The following is a 240-nucleotide window of genomic DNA, read 5'->3' as shown; positions in this document are numbered from 1 at the left end:
GCTCTTCTTTCCTGGCTATTCTTCTGTGTTCTCCCGTTCTCCCCATCCTCTGTCGCTCTCGTTCTTTCAAAGGAAGGTGCTGTCTCAGGCACCACGTCGCCTCTGTCCCTCACCATCAGTGAGCTCTTCTCTGGGGCTGCTGCTTGTGTCCCCAGCTCGTGCTGCCGATGGGCAGCGGAGCTTGACCCTGCTGGTGCCCACCCAGAGCGGTGCCTGGAAAGGGAACGGCTTTTCCCGCTC

General features: G+C 60.0%; 1 protein-coding gene across 1 annotated transcript in view; it reads left to right on the top strand.

The window, feature by feature from the left end:
• The window catches only part of LOC104495300 (dynactin subunit 1), a gene marked incomplete at both ends in the record, with an annotated part of 15963 nt that overhangs the window by 8404 nt on the left and 7319 nt on the right, over positions 1 to 240 (top strand). The gene's annotated exons all lie outside the window — the stretch shown is intronic.

The sequence above is a fragment of the Buceros rhinoceros genome, unplaced genomic scaffold (assembly GCF_000710305.1).
Source record: "Buceros rhinoceros silvestris isolate BGI_N320 unplaced genomic scaffold, ASM71030v1 scaffold37356, whole genome shotgun sequence".
NCBI classification, from domain to species: Eukaryota; Metazoa; Chordata; class Aves; order Bucerotiformes; family Bucerotidae; genus Buceros; species Buceros rhinoceros.
The sequence above is the reverse complement of the archived record's forward strand: the minus strand, read 5'-3'. Positions and strand labels throughout refer to the sequence as shown.